Source organism: Harpia harpyja, chromosome 7 (assembly GCF_026419915.1).
Source record: "Harpia harpyja isolate bHarHar1 chromosome 7, bHarHar1 primary haplotype, whole genome shotgun sequence".
Classification (NCBI taxonomy): domain Eukaryota; kingdom Metazoa; phylum Chordata; class Aves; order Accipitriformes; family Accipitridae; genus Harpia; species Harpia harpyja.
The window spans coordinates 36,241,573-36,255,222 of NC_068946.1; the positions used below are offsets into that span (position 1 = coordinate 36,241,573).

General features: G+C 36.8%; 1 protein-coding gene and 1 long non-coding RNA gene across 8 annotated transcripts in view; one reads left to right on the forward strand and one right to left on the reverse strand.

The window, feature by feature from the left end:
* LOC128143710 (uncharacterized) overlaps positions 1-4,388 on the reverse strand; it is a 38,639-nt gene extending 34,251 nt beyond the window's left edge. For both annotated transcript variants that reach the window (XR_008235857.1, XR_008235856.1), the window contains exon 1: positions 4,134-4,388. This is a non-coding gene — a long non-coding RNA (uncharacterized LOC128143710). The remainder of the gene's footprint in view (positions 1-4,133) is intronic.
* Positions 4,389-4,411: 23 nt separating this feature from the next.
* The window catches only part of LOC128143708 (sodium channel protein type 1 subunit alpha), a 102,634-nt gene continuing 93,395 nt past the window's right edge, over positions 4,412-13,650 (forward strand). For 5 of the 6 annotated variants that reach the window (XR_008235855.1, XM_052791231.1, XM_052791235.1 and 2 more), the window contains exon 1: positions 4,412-4,664. The gene's annotated coding sequence lies outside the window, so the exon portion shown is untranslated. Of the gene's footprint in view, positions 4,665-12,859; positions 12,934-13,650 lie in introns of those variants that run through there. The other variant, XM_052791232.1, reaches the window with a different exon arrangement.

The following is a 13,650-nucleotide window of genomic DNA, read 5'->3' on the forward strand; positions in this document are numbered from 1 at the left end:
TTTCAGTTATTTTCTAGGATAATGTGTGATGTTAAATATCAGAAACTGCATGTGTGTACAAAATTACAAAATTAGTGATACCTATCATCTGAGGAGTTTGCACTGAATTTGAGAATTCAGTGTTCACTTATCATTGCTGGGATACTTGATTGTTTGCACGAAAACCAGGGACCTTCTTGTAAATATGCAGAATACTAAATATTGTAGAATACTAAGGAAAGGAGACTTGAAAGCATTGACACATCTTACATCTAAAACATACAATTTAAGATGTTTGGAAATATTACTAGTTTTTAAAATGCTCTTTAATGCAGTTGCACAATTGGTAAGGTATCATCTAAGAATAAAACAATATTTAGAGTTGTACTTCTGCCTGTTTGAATATTGGCATCAGTCAGACACTACATGAAGTCCAGTTAACTAAAGGAGAAAAATCTTCCTCTTTTACTAGTCCTCCAATGATCTTCATTGTGAAATGACAGGGTCAAATAATAAAAAGTACATGTAAAGTACATAAATTTAGGTCTTGCGCTGTTAGATAATACTCAAAGAAATAAATCAAAAGCTTTTGCTACCTGTTTCAAAAAGGAGATATGAGGTATGCCTTTATTGTTTTTGCTAACAGAAGTAGCACATACATAGAAATGGCCAAAATATTCAGAGAGACTTGGGTAAAAGACTCATATGTGGACAACCCCCCCCCCCCCCCCCCCCCCCATTTATGAGTGTGTGATATCAGATCTAAATACAGGGTGCCATTTGGTGTTGGGGTGGTTTTTTTTTTTTTTTTGAAGACTTTGACCCACTGTTTACACATTTCAGCATGAATCACTTGTGAAAGTTGTTCAGGAACACAAAGGAGAAATTATTTTGAGAAAAGAAAGCAAGGTCAGAGAAGGATGGAAAAAACCAAAAACCTGCACCTCAAGATATTGTAGACATCTCTCCAGGCAGTGATACTGGAGCATTTTAGTGTTTCATCAGATCCCAAATGGAATCTATCTTAGTATGAGCAAACCTCAAGTAATGATTTATTTATGTGCAAAGCATCTTAAGAGCAAGGTGTCTAAAAAAAAATCGTCCTGTTTACTCAAGGTTGTTGGCAGGAGCAATGTCTATGAGATGCTGCTTCCTTCATTTCAGCATGGAATAGAAAGAAACTTATGGGCATAAACTCAGCCAGTAAGGATAATTTAGTGATAAGCATTGTTAACTTCTACTACCAAATTTTCCATAAAAGAAAAATTCCAGATCTTGTTTCATAGGCTTACAGTCTTCTGTAAAACTTCACTAGCATTATCTTCATAAGACAGATATAGCAAAAGAGTCTAGATTGTTTTGTACTCCTCACATTAAACTCTCAAACATTCATATTTTCATCTTTGTCCTTATGTGAGGGGTAGTCTAGCCCATTCTTTTTTTCCAATCAGTAGCTTTGTTCTACAGTCATTTGCAAAAGAATATGGTTTTTAAAAGAATTTTTTTAAAACTGCATTTACTTTATTTACTTTGATAGAAACCTTTCTAACTGCTGAGGCATCAGAATAATTAATGTGGTAGTTGAGAGTGATATAAACTTGACTTATTTTTCTTACCGCTGTCAAGCATTAGACTCTTCTACTCACATTATCAGTGCAGCTGGCTCAGAAAGTCTTTCATTAAGAGTCCTACGTCAGCAGTTTCTGTATCAATTTGTGTTAAGATAGCCTTGACTTGCCAGCAGATCAGACCAAGTTCATCTAGAGCAAAAATGCTTATAAGAACTATTGTAAACCAAAAAGTTCTGTGGCTTAATGGAAGAACAAGTTGGCTAATTCCTGAGAGAAGTAAACCGTTTTTACACTCCAGACAAGAACTATGCCTTGCAGGCATATTCTGAGTGACAATAACTTAATGTTTACAAATGATTACTTTGTATTTACTTATCTTCATGACAAAAGAGTATAATGAGGCAGTCATTGTTCTGCAGTTGGACATACATTTTACAGGCAGTATCACAGAAAAGAAGGCTGGAAAAGCTTTGGAGGAATATCTAGTTCATCACTAGACATCAAATCAGCTGTATCAAACTTAGACAAGTTTTCCTGAACTGTAACATCAAGCAAACTGCATATTGCCTTTGCAGTGCTGACAGTCAAGTTTGCTATTCTGTTCATTTAGGTAGCATTTTCTACTCAATTTTTGTGTATTGGGTTGGTTTACCTATAAACTTTATTTATTTTTCTACCCAATGCAGTCAATTTTTGGTTATCTGTAGGCAGATTATCCTGGTGATGTACTAGCTGTGCCATGACTGTGGAGGCATCTGAGCTGGCTTTAGATGAGTAGTTTGACTGCTTTGCTGTTTTGAGTGCTGTGATCAACAGAATCACCAACCTTTTGCACCTTAATTAAACTATCATTGTATGCTCTCATAGCTTAATACAGGTCATGGTATTTTCAGCTCTTGATTAACCAGGGTCCAGTATGTAAATAGTTTTCTTGTAAGCAAGTATTCTTATTTAACACTTGAAACACCAAAAGTATAAGTTGGTACATATAAATTATATAAAGTTTTAATAGGGACTCCTCATTAACAGTCAACACCAATGTGTGAAAGAATAAATGCACCAAGATTTTTTAATATTATTTGCTGATGTGGTATAAATAAATTGCGCTGATTGGATGAAAAGTTACTGATTTCAAATGCAGCAATAATTGTTTAAAAAATAATTCTTAGATGATATTTCCCTTGCATTTTGGGGGGTTTCCACATTATACTATAGACCTACGGCTAGTATATCCTGAGTTATTAGTGATCTACCTTTTCTACCAAATACTTCTGATCTTTTCTTTTTTCTTTTTTTCATTCTCAAGAAAACAAAAAGAAAATCATTCAACAAGGGACTAGGAAAACATATTTCAAAAACCAGTAACACTCAAGCATATTTTTTTTAACCTGATCAGGTTGTATTGTATGCTTATTTGTAAAAGAGAAATAATAATTTAAATAGATTTTGTAAACAAAAATTGGATTATTTTTATCCCTTTCACCTTCAACTTGATTTTCCCATTTGAGATCAGAGCTCCAAATCATGTTTACTCTAAGGGCATAACTAAGTATAATAGTCCCTGTACCTGAGCTGTCTTCTGTAAAACCCAGCCAATGTTCCACATTGATACTAAAACTTTCAGTGAGTTTAGTGACCTGTCTTTGATGTTGCCACAGTGTTGTTGCTGAGTTCCTCTTTTCTCTCGTATTTACTACAGCCCAGGATTTTAACTTGGCAAGTTTCAGAGCTGTGTTGAAAATTATGTCCGTTATTTCACTCACTCACCCAAACTCATTTAATTTAAACAAGGAGGACCATCAAATATAGCAGTACCTGCATAAAATAGAGCATTAAATATTATTAAATGATACTTTCTTTATCTCTCAGTTACTATATTTGTTATCAAGTGATATTGATCTGTGACATTAGGAATTTGTGTCCAGTTGCAATTACTCTTGATCATGCCTAATCAAACTGTCTCAAATATAACTAGAAAACTTAAGATACCTTCTCTTAGTGAAACCTTTGCTGCCTTTTGTAGGGAGAAACTGTACCACTCAAAATATTCATTCAAGAATAATTGGTATATGCATTATCAGTATTTAAGGCTCTTTACTTACTATTCAAGTATTCAGAGGAAATAAAATATGGAATACAAGTTATATGCAGGGATTTTAATTAATATAAAGCCAATTTTTGTAAACAACAAGGTTGTTTATGTTTCTAACTGCTGGCTAAGCCTGGATACTTTTTTCTCCTCTTGTGCCCTCCACAGAGGAAGTACTGACCCAAACAGTAATAAACTAAGAAATATCCCAAAGCTTCTCTCCAATAAATAGCAAAGAAATACCAGAAATAACTATAAACAACTTCACAAACAGGAATGTATCTTAGCCATCATTTTCTTGAAAATATCAAAATCTCTGTAACGCAAGCAGGTGAAGCTCTGTAACACCAAGTAAAACAGGTAACAAATGTTTGCTTGTTTTTCTTTCCCAGCAACTAACTTGCATGCAGTAAGATTTATTTAAGGGAATAGCACTTCCCTTTGGAAGTTAATCCCAGTATTTTATCTTCTACCATTGCTTTTCTTCTACTCACCACCATGAGTAACATATAGACAAACGTATGCAGCAGCAGCCTGTGTCTCTCCTTCTTTACTTTGCCGTGCTGTTGCTCTCCTATTAGCTGTAGCTATGCAGTCCTCTAGACACAGCGTGACAGGAGCTCTGTTACCTTGATAGTAGGTACAGATGCAGCTTTAGCACTTGCTGTCTCCCTCATGGTCGTAACACCCTTGCTCCTTCCGGTCATTCCTTCCAGGGGAGGAATGACACCAGCATTTCTGAGCTGTTCTTGTGTTTTCTCCCAGAACACTCAGAGAAAGCAGACTTCGTGATCTCCATGCTAACTACCAGCCTGCCTGCTGCCAGTTCTCCCTACTTCTGCCAGTGATGACATTCAGCTTGCTCCTCCACGCAGGATACAGCACTGATTCCTCATTATGTAAGGCAGTCTAGGTCAAGTGTAGGAGAGAGACTGCTGGCCTGAGCAAGCTGGTGGATTGCTCCCTCAGCTTCATGCTTCATGGGGTCTGGAAGCTGGATCCTGATCTTTGCTACATCTTCTCGGGTAAATGTTTTTGCATGATTTAAATGGTTACTGTGCTGTTTTTCTATGCAGATAGCTGTCAGCTGGGCTGTGAATTGCAGAGAGAATTTGCTAGGTGAAACCAGCTCTGTCAGCACCATTGAATTAACATAGTAGTTCTTCTAGGCATCTCAGCTTTAAGACACTTTACAAATAAATAAATCATAAACGGGGTTTGTTTAACAAACATCTTTTCTAACCATATGGGGATTATTGTTAATTTGACTGACTAAGCAGTGAATGAAATCCATTTGCTTGAAGGTGATGTGGGAAAGCATTATTGAATGTAGCTATTAGCTCTGAGAGGTTTACTGCAGTTCCTGGCTGTTGCATTGTTTTAGCCTTTCAAATTACAAATATGCTGCTTCTATTACAAAACAAAGCAAAAAATTTATTTGATTTTCTTGCACTCTTTGGTTATTTTTTTGAAGTAGCAATTAAATCCAGGATGCTATTTGCTGTTTACTGCATGCATGCATGAATCTATACGCTTCTGAAATATGTAAGGTGAATACTGCAGATAGAATTACATTTAGTGACTGCTCTGCAGAATGCCAGAACAGTACGTTAGCTAGATTTATATTAGAGGGTAGCTTTTTTTCATGCACCATGTAGAATTCAAAGAAATTTTTTGTATTTACACCCTGCTGAAAATCAGTCTGTAACAAAACATAGAACAGGTTTGTCCTTAAACAAATTATACATACTGAGTATTGTCAGGCGCTGGAACGACTTATTATACCGGAATGCAGCAGAAGAGGCCCTGGAAAGTAACAGCATAACACTGATACTGCAGTATCATGTAGGGAATTTCAACAAGGCTAACTTGCTTGCTAGGGACAATTACTATATAATAAATTTGAAAATATTTTTAATGGATTTGAGAGATTAATTAGAAAACTCGTGTTTATGCACAGTACCTTGGACAGCAACTTTTTCATTCATGGTACTGTAGAGTCTGCTTCAGGGGAGTTAGCAATTTGCAAAGATTAAATAATACTAATTTAAGATACATTAATGAATTCCAAAATATGGGGGAATTTATAGTAAAAATACGTGAGAGAAACTTTGTTCAGCATTGTATCAACGAGTTATATTTAACAGCTTACTACCAGGATTTCATTTAAGGTATTAATTTAAAAATAGTGAGGTTTGTATTGAATTATGTTAATGAGTGTCAAAAGAGAAAATTAAAAATTCAAAATTATTGTCTATTGACAATATGGCATTTACAGAATTTTCACATCTAATGGGTAACTGCTCACTCTAAGAATAAATACCAAGGTCCCTTTCTTTCCAAGTCAAAATAAGATTGAATATTAATATAAGATTACGTATTAATATCAGATTAAAACTAATTTTGATGGGAAGAGTGGGAGTCCTTTACATGTGTTTCCCCCCCCCACTAGAAACTGGTGGTTCTCTTCACACTGTTCTAGAAATAACTGATAGAATTAAATTTCAACACTTGTTTGTAAGTAAGTGAGGTGAATTGTTTTATCATTTTCTTATCATCTTTAAAAGCTCTCTTTCTCTGGAAAAGAACTGCCAAGCAGTCAGTTGTTTCTTCATCATGGTCTTACCTTACCAGTTACTTTTTTCTTTTTTTCTTTTTTTAAAATTACAGTCATGTAGATCTATTCTGTGATTTAGTAGAGATACCAGGCTGGTGACTTCATTAATTACATTGTGAAAGAAGTTAGGTTCAAGAAAATGTAACTCATTTTTGGTAGCTTGAAAATGCCTCTGTTGCAATGCAGTATATTACATTGTATAATATTTTACAGATACCATTTTATACTTCAAAATGCAGAAGTATGTCTTGCAAACAAACTCTTAAAATAATAGCATAGTATAGGAACTTAGAACAAAACTGCTAGGTACTACGCATTATTGTAATGATGTACTTTAGATTCTTTGTTTCTTGCTGCCTGAAGTGTTCTAAAATAGTTATGCTATTATATATGAGTACACTGTGTTCCATCTCATTTCAGTGTGGGTGCTTGAGGTATTTTCTTACAGGCTTAAGGAGTATTAATAACCTATCTATTCAATTAGAAGAAAAAAAAAAAGACTTATTGTCTTTAAGTCTATGGTGGTTTTCTGGAGGTGTTTATTTTTTGCATCATGGTTCATAGCAGGGCACACACAGTACTTCTCAGCATAGCAAGCTGCAGATGCGTCATGAGGATACAAAGTGTTAGAAAATAGTGTTTCCGATGTGTATTTATATATCCTATATTCTGGTATATCACTTTAGGTCTGGGAAACTGAATCCAAGCTGTAAGGTATGTTTTGAACCCACTACAATGCAGGATATTGACCATTAGCTGTCAGTGCCTCCTCCTGGTATTTTCCTGTGGTTTACTGGAATTGTCCAGTGCATGGCAACATCAGTAGCTTGTTTCCAATAGTCTGTATATTCCCATACATCACAATATGCAGCTTGAGTTTCTGTCAAACTTTTCTCTTCACTTTTCCTCACAGTACTAGAGTTTTCTGTCCTGCAAGTGAGTTTCTGTGCTCTCTTTGTAGCCATGGAGATGTCACTAAAACTGAGGGGCATGGAAACAATATGAAAGTCTGTGAATTCAATTATTTTAGAATAATGTGTTTAGCATAAATTATGGTGAGACCAGTTTTTGTAATCCATAACATAAGAAAGTATAGGAGTATACATTAGACTATAGAGATATTTATATCTCAGATTTTATCTGCCCATTTTAATTGATTAGTTGAGATATATATTGTGATGACAATCATATGCTAAGTTAGTCCTAAACTGAAAAAGACAGACTACAAACATCTGTGGTTTAGTTTATCTCATGTAACATCTAAATGTAAGACTGTAATAATATAATTCACAAGGTTTCCAGGTAAGTTTGGGCTCACAAATACGCATCTTTCACTGTCCAGAAATGCCAGCTTTTATTTGCATTTAGTACACAAAAACATTCCAAACATGACAAAAATCTGTTGCTGTAGAAATGGACTATATCCGTTCTGAAGATGCCTGTTTAGAGGCTGGCAGATGTGCTCTGTTCCTTGTGCAAAAAGTTACTCTTTTTATTCAGAGGTTTTCCTTGTTTTTCATTGAAATTGGTTAGATGCAATCTTCTGTTCTGTGTTGCTACAGTCCATGTCATTTTTCCAGGTCCTGGTTCTCCATGATGATGTTTTTCCATCCTTAACTGCTTGTACAGCTCTTCCGTGACTGCAATAGAATTGGTTCACAAGTTTAGAAAGAGAAAAAGCCCCCTGGATTATCATGTCCACCTGCTTGTCCATGGAGGACCTTGGATGGCTCATTCTTTACATATTGGATGAATTAGTCCATTACCTGTTTTCCACACCCACTGCAATTCACAGAATTCATTCCTAGAACACTAGAAAGACATACTGTAAAGAATCAAGGGAGAATTCTTAATGTTTTGATGAATAAAATGTACCTCATACACTGTCCTTAAAAAAAAAAAAAAAATATATATATATATTGCTCTTAACACTCTATTCATTGTGTATGTAGAACACGCTCTTCTGCATTGTTGCTTGCACAGTTTACTGCCATGGCTGAACATCTAAACTTCTAAGGTTAATTTTAAATATTTCTCTAGATTGTACAGAACTATAATTTTTGCAGCACAAATGCTGAAACAAGATAGTGACAAGAAGAAATACATTCTCTTTTTGTTCAGCTGGAGTTCATTATAGGTCCCTTTCAGAAAGTGAACTGTGCTGCAGAGGATCACCTGAGAAGGACTTCCAGATGAATCCTTTCATGTGCTGAAGAAAACCAGAATCTCCCAGTGCCTGGTGATCACTAAGGGTGGGCAGTTTTTGGCACTACAGCCAAAAACTTCCTGGGCTGTTCTTCACCAGTGGTCTTAAATGTTTGCACGGTATTCCTGAGGCAGAGCCAAGAGTAGGACTGGTCAAAATTTGTATGAGGGCAAATGAACCACAAATCTCCTTTAATGCAAAGTTACCAGGTCTGCGGAATCTGAAATCTGCAAGATTGCAAGCTCAAGGCTGCAAAGGAAGTTTGCCTGGCAACTGTGACCCTGCTGTGCAGGGCAGGGAGGTGCTCTCCTTTGGGCCTGTTGGATGGTTGCTTCAGCCCATACCCATTAAGATGATTGCTCCTCAGGCACTCAGGAAGGCAGAAGTTGTCACCATACCTGCAGGAAGAAGTGGTCAAAAATTTCCCCAGTAAATGCAGCAAGTATCCTGGGCTGGCTTGGTTTTGAAAATTATTTTACTAGCTATGAGCAGTTTCCTATTTGTTTGAAGACAGCAAAAAAGGCAAGTTGTATTTTGCGGGGGAGAGGGAAGGGAGACCGTATTTTATTTACTAACTTTCCATTTATCTCAAGTTGGAGCAGCCGTGATTGAGAAATCTATACCTTTTTTGTTTTCTGCAATTGGGGTGCAATGTAGAAGTTTAAAACATTAAAAAAGTAAGAATTCAGGGGATTTAGCTCTTTAGCAGTTGGAAAGAAGTTGCTGTTGTGTTGATAAAGTCTTCTCTCTCAGACCCCTTATCAGATGACAGTCTGGTTCAAGGAGCCATCAAAGGAGCTCGTTAAGATAACCACAAACCATATCAATTTTCCTGACACTGTAAGCTGGTGGAGCTGAACTTGAGCACCTGGTTATAACAGTGTGGCCAGTGAAATCTGAGCCACGAGAAATGCTGCTTTAAAAAAAAAAAAGCTTTCAGTATTCCTTTACTGATACTTGGACATTTCTTAAAGTCAGTAGTCATATTAAGCATCCTATGATGAACGTCTACTAAAGCTTAAAGAAGGACAGTTTAGGACTATTGAAAACTGTATGCTTTCACAGCACAATAAAATCATGTTTAAGCTTCGGGGAAATTTTGTGTGTTCAGTGTTATGTTCAGGACTAAAACTGTAGGCACCTGAGGTATCTCAAAGATTTTTAGTACCTGGTGTTTATTGTTTAAGTGATCCAGATTCTTGGTTTATTTTTTTCTTTTGTGGTGTTTATTTCATTTCAAAATGCAACATTTTAAAGGAGCTATGCCTGTAAAATGTCAAATATGCCCAGACTAGTGAAGACTGGAGGAACTCATATTAAAACTTCAAGCTGAAGCGTAAATATTCTGCCTCTTAACCTGATAAATCTGTATTTATAAACACCAGGCAATTAATCATTTCCAGAAACATCCTCCAAGAACGGAAAGATTTCTGGGAATGATCAATTGGCATCAGCAATAGTATCTGAACATCTGTTTAGTATTTAAAATTTTCAGGATGATTCTGAGTCAGGGGTGTTACTAGCACTACAAAGTAATTTGTCACCTGCAAATGCTCTTCATGACCCTGAAGAATTTTGCAAATGTATGAAAAAAATTTTTTTACAGCTTTTACAATTATACCTAAATAAGAATCGAACAGTTGATGAGTATGTTACCAGCTGATACTAATAAGATAATAGTTTATAGATCTTGCTACCTCAAGGTCACAGAATTGAACTGCATTTGGGTGGTGGGGACCTGCCTGAGCTATTTAGCAGCCTACCAGTAGTGCCAGCAGAAAAGCTAAATTCAAAACTGGTGATCATGGCAGCAGCGAAATGTGAAAGCAAGTGAAGTCTTTCTAAATCAGTGCTCCGGCACATTCAAAGGAGGCAGGTTGCATGGTTGTATCCAGCTTGGTCTTGGCCTTTGTACGTCAGCATTTGAGTATTAGTATTTGGATATATTATGGTGTGTTTTAACTAAATAGTGTCATAAGGTTGCTTGCTGTGTTCTTTTAACCACTGTAATATTTGCTGAGAAAATATTTAAAGATCTATGAGATTAGATTCCATTGTTAGAACAATTGTTCATAACATTCTGTTATGAATTGATATGAAATGATTTTCAAGCATTGATAAATGCTTGAAAATTAGGTATTATACTGAGAGATTCCAAGTGCTTGTTGTGAAGGGCCAAGCATGTCAGGCCACTACTGGGAGGTGGAGAAATTCAGCTTCACGTAGCTTGGATTCAAGCAAAATTTAAGCAGTCAAAACCTCGTGATGTAAAAATATTAAAAAAGAACATATCAGAACAATACTGGAACTAACTTCAGGGTATCAAATTCATTATAGCTGCCTGGGGTCACTGAATCACAGGTTAACATGTTAACTATCTGTTATATCATAGATGACAGCCTTATTGCATACAGGTATTGATTAGGTTTATTTTCTTCTATCTTTACATGCCAAAATTGTATTACACAATGAAAGATATGCAGTATTTTTGGCTCTTCTTCTGTGCACCTCTCACCTTCCTAGTCACTGCCCCCTTCCTTTCCTACCGTACTGCACCCACCCCCCTCCAGCATGGCTGAAACGAGGGGTTTCAAAAGTGTTTGCTGATGGCCATCCCAGTTCCACGGGTTTTTTAATTTTCTTTTTTTGTCAAGAAAGCAAAATGAGAAATATATAATGCTGCCTGATTTAGCTCAAACTGAGGCTGATCCAATGCAGCTGGCATTTGTTGTATTGGCAGTTACTGTTACTTAGCAGTCGGAATTTTAAAAAGGAGCATTTTTGTCTAGGTGCCAGATTTGGCTGCGCAGCTGTCATCTGAATGCACGGGAACGTATAGATCTGACGTGGCGGTCGTGTACCAGGCTGCGTGATTGGCAATGCAGTCTGTAATAGACGGACATGTCATATGACTCTGGCACAGGAACCTTTTTTGTGTTTTGGGGTTTTTTTTCAAGATTGAACCCATGACTGAAGATGTTGAATCCCCCACCACTGCTCAGCAGGGAGGTGTAAAACGACAGAGGACAGGTAGCATTTGGTCGTGCCATGCCGGGGGCTGACCTGGAAATGTTTGTGGTGCTTTTATAACAGACCACCCTTACCGAAACTATTTCCTTCTCGCGTTTCAGACACAAATAATTAACAGAAAAGACATGAAAATTAATGAAAACTTTTAGTTGTTTAACACTGAATAAAGAAATCTACTTCTCAGTGCAGCCCCTGTCCTTTGTTCCCTGCTGAAAGAAAACGGGGCCGTAGATTTCCAGACTCGTTTAAGTCAGAAAATCTTTAAAAAAAGCAATCTTTTACAGCCGGTTCATTTCTTTTGCCGGTAGATGGGGCTCTCCTTTAAGGTGATGGCTTGGTATCTTTTTTTTTTTTCCCCTTTTTTCTTTCATCACCCTCCTCTCTGTCTCTCTTCGTTGCTCCCCCCACCCCCCTTTTATTTTTGCCTGCTATTTGCTGATTTGTATTAGGTACCATAGAGTGAGCCTCAGAATAGGAAGCCAAGAATGAAGCGGAGAGGGTACTGCAGAGGTCTTTTTTTTTCCCTTCCCAATGAGAATGCAGCAATTTATAAATGCTTGGTGATCTTTTGGAACTGGGAATCTGAACAAATTTATTAGAGAGCATTTCAAGCATTTCATCATCACTATCTCTTTGGGGTTTTATTTTTGTTTTCCTCATAATGCATTTGAAATTCGTGTTTTATCAGGTAAGCCGGTAGGAAGTTAAATCCTAGACCTTAGTTCATTTATGTGAGCTGTCGACATGGGGTTCCCCCTCCTTCTTTTTTTTTCTTTTTTAATCATTTCTGAATGCTTGCTTTCTAGTTATTGTTAAGCATATAATTAAGGAGAAAATCCAATTTTGCTGTTTTTAAAAATGTTTCAAAAGCTGCAGTCAGGTCTTTTTGGCAGCACAGCATTTTGTTACAAGATGGATTTCACTGGCCTTATATTTTTGGGTGTTTGCCAGCTGAGGCAGTGGGGGTGGGGCGTGTTTAAATGATTATTTAAGATTTTTCCCCTGAACTGTTTAGAAGTTAACAGAGGTCGTGTTGTTCCTTCACATGGAAAACATATTAAGGGCTAAAGCAAGCAATGGTGTAGTCAAAATCCTTGCACTGCAGGAGTGTATGGTTTTCCTTCCCATAGAGACACTCTGCTTTAAGGCTAAATGCTTCACACAAGCGTTTGAGGTTTACTGAAGGAAGAAAGAGCTCCCTCCACTTTTTTTCTCTCTCTCTATCTCCCTTTGCCCTTAGTCTTTCTGATCAGGTATACTGCTAGAAGCTCTTACTTTCATTTACATACCGATCAGGACTGGTTGCAATGCTGTAGATATAACTCGGTTCATAGTCTGAACCGTCTTGCTTTTTCAAACAGCACAAGAAATTTGCCAGGTGGACATCAAGCTCTTTCAGCATCTTTTCTAAAATGGATTTCTTCTCTGCTGCTTGTCTGAGGTATGTGCTTAAAAGACTCCCACTAAACTATTTTACCTGGGACTGGGCTCTTTGTTCAACCCACCCGCCCTTCATCCCCACTTTGAAAAAGCTGTTGCTTGTTCCACAGTATTTGAAAATGGATTGGTGCTTTCTAGCACTGTTGAAAACCTGTTCAGTTGTACTTATTGCGGAAATGCTTATTTCATGGTTATGGTGTCAAACTCCTGAGCTATATTGGCTGATATTAGTGTTGCATACCTGAAGTGCATCTACTTTTCTATTGTGTTTTTCAGGCTTGACAGATGTGTTAATATAAAGTACAAAGGAAAAAAGACTGTGCTAAAAATGACTCTGAGAATCTAATGTGAAACAATAATGGGATGATTGCTGTCAAGACTGTCACCTTGTTACTTTATTCTGTTGAGCCTCGTTTGTGTGATCTTGAATGTTTGCTGAAGTATTTAGACACAGGAATGCAAGTTAGAGCCAGGCAGCCTTAAATTGATTGTCCTCAGTCACAGGTAGTGATTGCCAGGTAGTCACAGAAAGTTTTCATTATTTTAAAGAAAGTATCAATGATGGGAGGTGGGGAAAGGAAGAGCTTTAGCCTGCCTCAAGGGATGTCAAGTTTTTGTTGCATAAGGCATAGTATAATCAGTACAATTCTAAGGAAATTCTAGGAAAACAACAGCAATTTGCATAGTATCTTGTACCAGAAATAAATAATTTTAAAAG